The sequence below is a fragment of the Leopardus geoffroyi genome, chromosome B1, assembly GCF_018350155.1.
Source record: "Leopardus geoffroyi isolate Oge1 chromosome B1, O.geoffroyi_Oge1_pat1.0, whole genome shotgun sequence".
Taxonomy (NCBI): Eukaryota; Metazoa; Chordata; class Mammalia; order Carnivora; family Felidae; genus Leopardus; species Leopardus geoffroyi.
Genome location: NC_059327.1, coordinates 26,369,898 through 26,381,666, shown reverse-complemented (window position 1 = coordinate 26,381,666; position 11,769 = coordinate 26,369,898).

The following is an 11,769-nucleotide window of genomic DNA, read 5'->3' as shown; positions in this document are numbered from 1 at the left end:
TTCGAGGTAAGTGGTTACCTTAGGATGGATCAATTCTTATCATTTTTGCAGAATATTGTAGATAAGGTAATTAACTATAGGAAATGCTAGAGGTCCAAGTAGCAGACATACAACACCAACTGTCTGTTCAAATCTATTTCTTAGTTGGCACGTGTTACAGTAAAGGATCAATCTTATTTCCTTGTGGTGTATTGGATTCAAACCATAGTAATAGTTCACATGTCCAGAAATTAGCCACCTGACAATCTCACTCATCTTGATCACAGCTCAAAGTCAGAATGTAAGGAAAGGGGCTTCTGGGTGACTACCATAGAGGAGGAGATGGGGGTTGAATGGAAAACAGAGATGACTCACAACCTGGGCACTGAAGGGCACGTGTTTTGCTCAGAGAAGAGCTCCCAAGCCCCTCCATCAATGCCTGTGTTCTTTTTAAATAATAGTTAAGATAACTGATTTCATTTGGATTCCCAGTCCACAAGTAACCAGAAACAAAAGCTGATCACAACAAATGATACCTCAGAGGCCGAAAATGATGATAGAGACAAAAAAAAAAGCTATTAAAATGAGTACAACTAAGAAACCCACAGAGCCCAGGGGGCATTTAGTAAGTAACTCACTCACCAACTAGCCTTCATCCCCTGAGGACACCTCTGTATTTTTATAATTCAGTTCCACAAGTGATGCACCCAGTAGGTTTTTAAGCTTTGGTTTTAAAAACAACAGACTCTAGTTATCTGTAAATTTTAATGATGCTGAATTTCTCGCTACCAAGAAATGCCTTTAAATGAGATATTCTTAACTCATTAATAGAGATAAAGTCTCAGGATTAATTGGCCTGTGTTGTATATACCGCTTATCTAAATTAGACCACCCATATCCTAAAATACACTCACTCCAGAGGAGGCCAGCACTGGGGAAGCATGAGTGTTCTCCTTGATGACAAAAGAAGTAGTTGTATGGGACGCCTGGGTTAAGCTCAGTGGGTTAAGCGTCCAGCTTCAGCTCAGGCCATCATCTCATGGTTTGTGAGTTCGAGCCCCGTGTCGGGCTCTGTGCTGACAGCTCAGAGCCTGGAGCCTGTTTCAGATTTTGGGTCTCCCTGTCTCTCTGCCCCTCCCCTGCTTGCACTCTGTCTCTCTCTCTCAAAAATAAATAAACATTAAAAAAAAATTTTTTTAAAGAAGCGGTTACATAACTTGCCCAGCCTGGAGGTGACCAGGACACTTGTAAGGCGCATGCGCACTTTCTTGAGGATGGCCAGATGGCAACAAGCCCAAGATATGGCTGGGATACGAATCAGAGCCACCCTCGTGGCTTTTGCACTCACAAAGCTGAGTGTCTTCTCTGCAAAGTTACTGAAGGAGGTAGTCCCCACCTAAAACACCCTTCCACTTCTACCCTTATCTATCACCTTCTTCTTCTCTTAGGTCAAGTTCAAGGCCTACTCTTGCCCACAGTGCCCTCCCTTACCACATACGCCCTTCCTGGTCTCTCTCTCTCTCCTCTGCAGTCTGCTCATATTACTATCCGGAACATTCGTTTGGTGCTTGCCGTAACTGTTTTATACCGTCGGCTCTCATTTCCTTGCAAACTGGTGAGTGAGGTCCTGGAGGCCACAGACCGTCTTAGAGGCCTTTGAATCTTCCATTGAAAAGAGCATGGGGCCTTGAACATGGCATACCTTCAATAAACACAGGACTGTTCTGTTCCCTGAGCAAATGTTTATTGACTGCCTGTTATATGTCAGCTACACAAAATCCCTGTCCTTGTGGAGTTTGTAGTCTAGCGGGTAAAGACAGACTGTAAAACACGCTTAAAATGGACCGGATGCTAGTATTAACTGCTAACGAGAAATAACTATAACATGAAATCTGGGCGGTGGGGGAAGCTTTCAAATTTTAGATTGTGTGATCAGGGAGAAAGTGATCTTTGAGTGAAGACCTGAAGAAGTTGGAGAGTGAGCCATGGAGACACCTGGGGGAAACACGTTTCAGACGGGCATCAGCAGACACTACTGTTGAACCTCTCAGTTTTCAAGTTGGGATATTTATTTTTTAAATAAATAAATGTACATTGATATCAACTTTAAAAATGTCCTGCCTATTATATGTAATATAGATTTTATATTGTATATAATAAGGGTAGAATTAACATACTATTATTAACTTTTCAAGTATATGCATTCAAGATATACATGTACATATATACACACACACACATATACATATAGTGATTTAATAAGACTGGTGTTAACAGAAACTCCTGTCGAATCCCCGGGAGCAGGACATTTTAAGCTGTACAAACACGAGCCACATTAAACAAATCGCTACTCATACCTTAGAGGATTAGACTGAGAGTCTTAAAATTTTTGTGCCCTTGGCCATATTGGCAGGTGATATCACTCCTTAGATTATCAGCCCCAGACAGTTAGTTTACTTTGCCACAGAAGCAGCAAGATTGGCCCTAACGGATGGAAGAGCAGTCTCACTCGGGGGCACGTTATCAATGACGCTGTTAGCAAGCACTTCCATTATTAGCTCCTGCCAGAAATTGTAGTCAGGATACCTCCTTAGCTACAAGATACACTGACAGCGTGAATTTTGCCCATCGCGAGGTTTGGTTTCCGGCTAGTATGGAGTTGCCCCAGAGGGGCTCAATCTGATTGGCTGAGCAGGTTATTGCCTAGCCAATCAAAATACAGTTACGTAGTTTCCCCTTATCCATGGGATATATATTACAGGACCCCCAGTGGATGCCTGACAGCATACATAGTACCAAACCATATATATATACTGTGTTTTTTTATATGTATATATATACATATGTATATACATATATATACACATATATACATATATATACATATATATGTGTGTATATATGTGTGTGTGTGTGTGTGTGTGTGTGTGTGTGTGTATACCTATGATAAAATTTAACTTAAAAATCAGGCACCGTAAGAGATTCACAACAATAAGAATAGGACATCTATAACAATATACTATAATAAACGTTACTCTGTCTCTCTCAACATATTTTATTGTACTGCACTCACCCTTCTCTTGTGATGATGCGAGCTGATTAAATGTCTACTCAACGAAAGGAAGTGATGTAGGCATTGTGTCGTAGCGTTGGGTGACCTTCTGACGCTATGTCCCGGGGAGGATCGTCTGCCTCCGGATATTGGTTAACGGCAGTAACTGAAACCACAGAAAGTGAAACCACAACCACAGATAAGGGGGGACTGCTACAGTCGAGACACCAGTTGAAGAAACTTTTCCCAGCCCGGCACTACAGCGGCCTCTGGCAATGAAGGTCAAAATGAAGTGTGAAGTTACTGTCCTGTCGTAACTTCTCTTTCCTTCTCCAATGGGCCAAACTATCCTCTTGCTTACTTTCCTTAAAGACCAGAGGTAGTAACCTCAAAGCTATTGTCAACACAGGATAGCATCAAGATTTTTGTCCTTTGGGAACAGCTGCATAAGATCACGTCTCCTCTCCATGTCCCTTCCCACCCAGAGCCCCTGAGCAGCCATAACGCTCAGCCTTGAGGGAAGGTCTTGCCTCTCCCTCCACCATCCTCTTTCACCGCTCCCCCCATCCCGCCCTTCTCTTCTGGAACTCCACAGCTGACTTTTGAGAGTTACTTTCTGCCAAGACTTTTTTTTTTTTTTAAACATCTGGTGTCTGTGCCGCTGCCAAGCTGGGATTGACTTACCGAACACAAGGACATTCGAAATCCACAGAGTCAGATCAATCTTTAATGAAAAACCAACAAACATTCAAAAGCTGCCACTAAGCAGCTACGGGTTGAAGGCAACTCCAGCTTAATTGGCATCCATAGCACTTTCACCTGCTGCCAAGTTCCAGAGAACTGGCTCCTAGAACTGCTCCGCCAAATTAGGCCAGTCCTCCATCGGGCTCGTGTTGCTATGTTGCTAATTAGGGCGATGCAGAGCATGCCTGTCCAAATGGGGTTTCATCTAGGCATAGATGCTCCCTGCAACTGGAAGGTTTCTAAATGCTCCCTAAAACTCACTGCCATTTTGTAACTTGCATTGATCAGTGGTGAGGAAATCACTAAACAGTCTCTGTTCTCACCAAATGGTGTAATATCAACTCCCTGATGGTTGGGGGACTCGATGAGTGGAGACATCTTTGGACTAAGAAGTATAATTTATATTGGTGGGGTAATATAAAAGGATTTATGAAATCTAAATCTTTTCAAAGATAGAAATACAAGGATTCTCTTTGTTAACCTTTCAACTCTCAGGATTTTTCTAATCAGCTGATTTTTGAAAGCAATTTTTCTCACCCCCAGCTATGCATTAGGTTGGGCGTTAGGGTGCTGGCACTCAACACAGATCAATCATTCAGAACCTCTGGAGATGAGGCCGACATTGGTCGTTGGCCTCCAAATCCCTCTGGTTGATTGTAAACAGGAAGCTGGGCTGGAGAACTGCTGCTCCACAGGAATCAAGTTTGTTGTTTGAAACATTTATTTTAAACGAAGAATGGAGACAAAAAGTGTTGTGTGGGACTTCGAAAAGTCTGATGGTTATAATCCCTGCTTACCCTCGTGGCTTTGGGTATATTCTCTCGTGGGGTACTTTTTACCCGCACGAGGAGTATTTTTCTCAGAGATGTCGAGAAAATGTGTAGGGGCGCTGTATTAGTTTTCTCAGGCTGCCACAACAAAGTACCATGGACTGGGTGCCTTAAAGAACCAGAAATTGATTTTCTTAACGTTCCGGAGGCTGGAAGTCCAAGATCAAGATCAACAGGGTTCTGTCTTCTAACGCCTCTCTCCTTAGCTTGTTGATGGCCATCTTCTCTCTGTGTCTTCACATGGTCTTCCTGCTGTACACCGCTGTGTCCCAATGTCCTCTTCTCATAAAGGCACCAGTCATGTTGATTAGGGTCCACCCAACAACATAACCTCATCTTACCTTAACTACTCCTTTAAAAACCCTATTTCCAAATACAGTGAGCTTCTGAGACTAGAGGTTAGGACTTCGACGTATGAATTGGGGGAAGAAGTGACACAATTTAGCCCATAATAGGCACTTTTAAATAATAGTGGATTGTGAGGGGGGAGGTGAAAATTCCTTTTAACAAGTTTATTTTTAGGGGCACCTGGGTAGCTCAGTCAACCGCGTCCGGCTTTGGCTCAGGTGGTGATCTCGCGGTTTGGAAGTTCAAGCCCCCATCAGGCTCTGTGCGGACAGCTCGAAGCCTGGAGCCTGCTCCGGATTCTGTGTCTCCTCTCTCTCTGCCCCTCCCCCATTCGCACTCTGTCTCTCTTTCAAAGACAAAATAAAAACATTAAAAAAAATTTTTTTTAATTAAAGAAAACAAATTTATAAGTTTATTTTTAAAAAATCGAGAAAAAAACTCAAAAGTTGCCTGGGCATGTGTAATGTAAAGATCTTGAACCATGGCCCATCATGATGGGAAGATCATGCCAGAGGAAGGAAGTCTCAGGACCCACTGAAATCCCAGTGCTGGGGTATTGCAGGAGATGCCTTGTAAAGATGTAAAAGATCACCTACTCAATCTGAATTCTTCAATTGCCTCCATTGTTCAGAGTGCCCCAGACAGCCTTGGGTGCTGTATCCGCATGATGTAATAGACTTTCCCTTCCCAAGAGGTCTCTCGTTTCTTGGCCCTTCAAGTTGCTCATAAAATTTATGTTAGTATAAAAGGTATACGATGCATAAATCTTTGGTAGTCTTGAATTACAGATAACTTTTAGAAATAGTAAAAACTATTTTTTTAATAATCTGCTCCCTACATTTGTGGTTCCTGGGAAATACCACCTCGATGGGTTTGACCTTAGACACTGAGTTTAACTTTTGTAAAATTCAATATTTCTAGAGAAGGGAAGACAAGGAAGAATATAGAAGCGAAACAGAGAGGTACGTGGTGTGTGTGTGTGTGTGTGTGTGTGTGTGTGTGTGTGTGTGTGGTGTGGGGGTGTGGGGGTGGGGTGGGGAGGTGCACAGATAAGGCAACACAGAACCAGAAAAAGCCAAATGTAGGCTATGGCATTCTTGTGGAGGATACCATCTACCGGGGTTGTGGACTTAGAAGACCCTCACTAGGCAGGAGATACTCTGATTCTGAGTTACTGTTTGAATAAATCTCTCTGTCCCTTTACTTCAACAAGGGCAAATGTAATCATCATTTGGGGCAGATTCAGTGCTCCAAATCAGCCATTGTACCAGTCCCTCAAGAAATTGTTTCTGAGAAACTAATATGTGCATAGCACTGTCCAGAGAGCTGTGGCCAACACACAAAGGTACAACCTATACCCACTAATCTCAATGAGCTTAGAGTCTAGCTGAGCACACAATACAAACACAGGTCCAAAGATAAACAACAGCATGAAACTTAGCAAGGCAAAGGCTATCGTAAGATGATGGTCTATAATTGCCCGCGTAAGGCTCTAAAGGAAAATTTCAATCATTTCGGATTGGAGGCTGCAGTAAGAGATGTGAATTCAGAACCATCCTCATAGGCTGGGCTCAGGGCAAAAGAGCCCAGAGAAATGGACAAGAGAAACTTCGAGAATGAAAGGCAAGGACAAAATGGACTAGCCATTGTTGTTTGTTCCTCACTGGTTTGTTTTAGGATGCATTTATTAGATTTGGGTTTCAGTAGAAAAGCGCTGAACACATTTATTAAAAAAAAAAAAAAAAAACGCAAGTCAATTTTCAGTCAATTTCTCAGTTTCTATCAGGTCTTTCAGCCCCGTCCCCACTCCAAACAACTAGGCAAATAAACACATGACCTGATGGGCCAGCTCACACTATGACCACTGTCAGTGGGAAACTAGATCTTGGCTACGGGCACGATCATTTAAAAGGGGCCGGTTTGGTCCTCAATATAAACTGGTCATTACAGAACATGTGAGACCTGACCCTTCTTCAGGAACTTGCCCAGTGTGGCTAAAATTGGCCTCCCGATTTAGACATTGCTAAGGAGAGAAAACACACCGCGGGCTGAGAGACTTTCAAAAGTCTTTTCTTTCTCTAAAAGGAAACGAGGCCAAAATCAGCAACCAGAGTAGACTCAAGTTTATGAAAGCTATCTAGCTTCCACCTCAGGAATGTGAAGGAAACTCGGGTCTTTCTTAAGCAATGTCTTTTATCCAATTTGCTTTAAAAAATTTTTTTTTTCAAAGCTGCTGCTGCGTTCAAATTACCATTCCTTTTCTGCTATTTTGTTTTTAAATTCTGTTACTTTAAAATAAAAGCCAAGTATGTGGAATACCATAGGAGATGATTGTTTTCAACCAGGAAGATTTTTCTCACTTCTCTGTCCCAGGCTTCAACACAGGAGCACGGTACTGACCTGCTCTTTGGACCTTGGAATGTGTGAGCAATGGGGGGCATGATCTGCCCGCCCTTTGCCACTCAGAGAGCAGGGCACCCCTCCATTCAGTGGCTGGGCCAGCCAGCCATTGTGCAACCTATTCTCCCCCACCCGGATCCCATGCTATTGCTACACTGTCTTTTCCTTTGATTCGTAGGGAAGGTACCTCCTTCTAAATGGTAAATCCACTCTTGTAAGTAAACTGAAACATTTGCATTGGTTCTTGGTTAGTGACCAACTAGGTTTCCTTGTTCTTAGCTCTGCTGGGTAGGCAGCAGAGGCGAATTATAGATGAACTTGAATTTGAGTAAGAATCCTCCCTCCCCAAATCTATACTTTGCCCTCCTCCTCTTCTTTCCTACCTCTTAGAAACACACATCCAGTTAGGGGCTAAGACCCTATTCTCTCCTTTCTAGAACCTCCACCTTCACCTAACTCTTATACCTCTCTGGCATTAAAGCCATCTTGAAAAAACTTGTGTCACACCACATTCTTGATGGCAAACTCCTTTTGGCTTTCCAATCAGGAAGACCTAATGTGAGTGAATACAGATGACTCTGTGAACCAGCTAGACAACTCCAATGTGTGGATTTGGTGGCATTTTTGCATATGCCCAGGGATCTTGGCACAGGCTGGTGTAATGGGGTTATTGTTATTCTACTCCAGCTCTTTGTTACCCTGTGGGAATACTGACCCAGTGTTATTGTAGGAGTTTTCAAGGGAAGCTCAAAGTCAGAGGAGTCGTATGTAAGATGTTCTAATTTTCCAAGGTTGGCTGAATTTTTTAAAGCATTGTGAAAGCCAAACAAAATATGTCTGAGGGTCATGTTCAACCTCTGGCTGCCAGTGTGAAATCTCTGCCATACTCATGGCTACCATCTTGAAAGGGATCAATACCTCCTGTTTGCATGAGAATTGACAGTTAATGGAAACATGGGGAACGTTCACTCCAAGGTCTACCTGGTTGCCTTCATACTTTAAAAATTCAAGACAGGTAAGAGTGCTGGTGGTTAGCTAACTTAACTGTAGCTTGGTTTTGACTTTGCACTCAAAGTCCCTGTATGGCAGACAGCATGCTAACCACACACTGGGCACCAAATGGTGAATGTCATCTCTGCCTGGGTAGGGAGGAGGGGCTCAACGGGGCACGAGCCTCCAATTCCTTTCTTCTACCTTGGCTGCCAAAGCATGGGTGAGCTTAATAAAGGAGGTACCAGGCTAGACTAAAGCAGCCTAGACTTTTCTGATTGGGTGGATTTGGGGGAAAGTTCTGGGTGAGCTACATGGATTAACTCTCTTTCAGTCCAGACATTAGCAGGGATAATATACTGCAGGGAAATTATAGCAAATTGTTGTAGGCTCTCCTTGCCTTTCTAGACACTCTCATCTCTGGCCCTTCTCAGGTTTCTATATGCGCCCTATGCACACACGTGTGCTCTCTGGCTGTCCAATGCTACCTCTTGTCTCCCCCTCTATTCACACACCAACACACCAGGCCTTGTCTCAAAATGTCCACTGCTTCCTGCCCAACCCACTTTGCTCTAGTGATCCAGTTACAACAGAGGGAAGCTAGAAGCCATTTCAACCTCTAGAGCAACGCTGTCTCATACAATTGTCACACGAGCCACAAATGTGAGTCTCAGATGTAATTTTACTGTTTTCTACTAGCCACATTTTAATAGGTAAAAAGAAACAGGCAAAAATAATTTTAATTTATTTAATCCAGTATACCCCAAATATGATTTCAACATTTCATCAATATTTTTACAGTTGTTAATGAGAGATTTGATACTCTTTTTTTTTTAGACACAAGCTTTGAAATCTAGTGTGTATTTTATACTCACAGCATAATCTTAATGTGAACTGGCCACACTTCAAGTGTTTACCATCCATATGAGGCTAGTGACTACAGTTTAGATAGCGCAGCTCTATATTTTGAAGGAAGAAATTTCCCTAATACGGTGATCAAATTTCCACCTCCAAATCTTTGTCAATGGGACAATCAATGCAATTGCTTAAAATATCCTATACTGATGTGTCTGAATAAAAATTCAACACGTTTTGGGGTACCTGGGTGGTTCAGTTGGTTAAGCGTCCAACTCTTGATTTTTGGCTGCAGTCATGATCTCATGATTTGTGAGTTCAAGCCCCGAGGTGGACTCTGTGCTACAGCTTGCTTGGGATTCTCTCTCTCCCCCTCTCTCTCTGCCCCTCCCCTGCTCTCGTGCACACACACATGCACTCTCTCTCTCTTTCAAAATAAGTAAATGAACATTAAAAAAAATTAAAAATGCTTTTAACAAACTAAAATGAGCAACTGACTCTTACAAAATAAAATGCAATTAGGCTAAATGCAAAATTCTATATTCAGACTCATAAAAGTAAAACATAAATATAAAATGAGGGAGATCAGCTTGGCAATTCATGTAAAAAAAAAAAAAAAAACCAAATACGCTTGTTTTTAAGTTAATCACAGTCTCCTAAGAGCCATACCACGACAGGATTTTTTTTTTCATTGACACAATCAACATAGTAGCCTGGAACGCAGAAAATAATTGGTCATATCTAAAGCTGGATTAAAAAGTGCATCAGCCATGCCAGTGTCTAGGGCTCCAAACTACATGCTCAATATCATAGAACATGTAAAAAGATGGAGAAAATGTCAGTTACCAGAATAATTCGTTGAACTTGATGCTTTCCAATGAGCTCATTGGCAGGAGCGCTAAGCTTTCTGAAAATATGTTTGAGTTATAAGTGAGGCTCGCTAACTAGTGTTTAACGAGGCGGGTGCTATTAGCTACAGGACTTGTGTCCACTGGGTAGGGTGCTCATGATTGCACAAGAACTGAGCCCATGAGGGCAACAAAAAGGACCAAAGCTGCTGCTGCCCAACCTTCCCAGCCTTACTCCAAGTAACAGGCAAATATTCAAGGCACGTCCATTTGAAGGAGCATAAAACTATTAACCTGTCTAGAGTAGGTATAATGTCCTCTTTAGGCCACATCTAGAGAAGTATGCTAAATTATAAAGACAACCTTTTAGGATGAACTTTGACAAATTAGAGCTTCTGATGAGTGGTGAGGAAAGATGATATGGATGGTAAGCAGTTGGTCAATTATCTCATGAGAATTAGAAGAACTAAAGATGTCTGACCTGTTCAAAGGATTCTCATAGGAAAGGTGGAGTAGATTCATCCTATTTTCTAATTCCCTGGATACTAAGTGGGAGTCCAACAATTAACTTCATTTCTGACACTAACTACCACGAGTTAGCATCCAATCCCCCAAGACTGCCCTCAATTCAGATGCCAGTACAGGGTCCCTAGGTTACCCACATTTCTCCCTGCCTTGGCTAAAAATTCAAAAGCTCCCACAACTACTCCCCTCAGCTTTGATAATTAGCTAGAATAATTCACAAAACTTAGGAAAATACTATACTTACTGTTACCACCTCATTATAAAGGATAGAAATGAATAGCCAGATGAAAAGGCCCATAGGGCAAGCCTCTGAGAAGCCTCTGTCTCCCTGGATTTGGGGTGTGCCACCCTCCTAGCACATGGATGTGTTTGTCAACTTGGAATCTCAGCAAACCCTGTCATTTATGAGTATTTATAGAGGTTTCATTACATGGGCATGATTAATCATTGGCCATTGGTTATTGAACTCAATCTGCACCTCTCCCTCCCCTCCCCAGGGGTCAGGGTGGTGGAGCTCAATGCTCTAACCCGCTAATGATGGCTTGGCCTTTGGACCCCCATCCTGCAGCTATCTAGAGTTCCCACCTAAGTCACCTCATTAACATAAACTCAGGTGTGATAGAAAGAGGCTCATTATGAATAACAAAAAACACTCCTATCACTCAGGAAATTCCAAGGGTTTTAGGAGCTCTGTGACAGTGAAATATATTTCTTACTATGCCACGCTGTGATGGTTAATTTTATACGTCAACTTGGCTGGGCCCAGATAGCTGGTTAAACATTATTGCTGGGGGTGTATGTGTGAGGGTATTTCAGGAGGAGATTAGCATTTGAATCAGTAGACTGAGTAAAAAAGAACCTCCGTCACCAATGTGCTCTGGCATTGGCCAATCCATTGAGGACCTCAATAGAACAAGAAGACAGAGGGAGGGCAAATTCTCACTCCCTCTTCTTAAGCTGAATGTTGCCTCCCTCCCTTGGGCATCAGAGCTCCTAGTTCTTGGGCCTTTGGACTCAGACTGTATCATAGCACTGGCTTTCCCCATTCTCCAGTTTGCAGACAGCAGCAGATTGTGGGATTTCTTGGCCTCCATAACTGCATGAGCAAATTCCTATAATAAATCTTTTAAACATGCATTGTTTCTGTTTCTAGAGAACACTGCCTAATATGCATATATAGCATCCCCAGCACGGATAA